Consider the following 967-nt stretch of genomic DNA (forward strand, 5'->3'; position numbering starts at 1 on the left):
TCCCTTCCTCTCCATACTGTGCCAGTCTGTTATCCATCATTTCACTATTAGAAGACTTGTGGGAGGTAGGGGGATGTCCTAAATAATCTTCTGCCTTCTTGAGTTCCCTACTAACATGCACATTTCCTCCTTATACTGTACATCCTTGAGGGCAGGGACTTTGTCCTGTTCTCAGCTGCATCTTTAGCACCTAGAACAGACCTGAATACCCAGCTTAGCTTAGAGCTCCAAGGGACTATCAGTTGTAGGAGGGTGGGGTGAGAGGGGTTGATAGTGAGCCCTGGAGCCCTGGGAGGGGACCCAGACAGGGAGAGGGCAGGGATAACCAAGGAGAGAGGGAGACAGACATACAGACCAGGGAAGGGGGGAAGGAAGCAAGCACCACATTTCACAGCCAAAGAAGGGACTACGGCCTAGAAAAGGAAAGTAACTTGCTTAGTAGGATCATACAACGTATTACTTAGTGGACAGCCAGAGTTCTCCTTCCTTTGCACCCCTCCAGATCCAGCCAAACCACGACTCTCTGCCTCTATCACGACTTTCCAGACTTGGGGTCAGGTATTGGACCGGTTAGGATCCCTTTTCCCCTCAGGGCTGTCACTGAGGTCCAGCTCCGCCAAGGTGTTCAGGATAAGCTGCGGATGAAGAAAGATGCTGCCTCTCAATTTCTGATCACCTCCCCTAAGACAAAGAAGAGGGACCCTGACTGAGGAGGGGGTGTGTCAGGGGACCTAATTAAGTCTCCGCTCTAAAACGGGGGGAGTGGATCGCCTCGGGGCAGAGCCCCTGCAAGGGAAAAGGCTGCTGGAAGGGGTCAACAGGATTGTGGGGAGGAGGGTGCTCCTCTGTGGGGAGGAGGGTGCTCCTCTCCGGGGAGCTGGACCCTGGAGCTCAGTGTCCCCTCCAGCTCAGCGGTCCTAACTCCGCCCCCCCCCCCCCCCCCCCCCCCCCCCCCCCCCCCCCCCCC

This window comes from Neomonachus schauinslandi, chromosome 11 (assembly GCF_002201575.2).
Source record: "Neomonachus schauinslandi chromosome 11, ASM220157v2, whole genome shotgun sequence".
In the NCBI taxonomy this organism is placed as follows: Eukaryota; Metazoa; Chordata; class Mammalia; order Carnivora; family Phocidae; genus Neomonachus; species Neomonachus schauinslandi.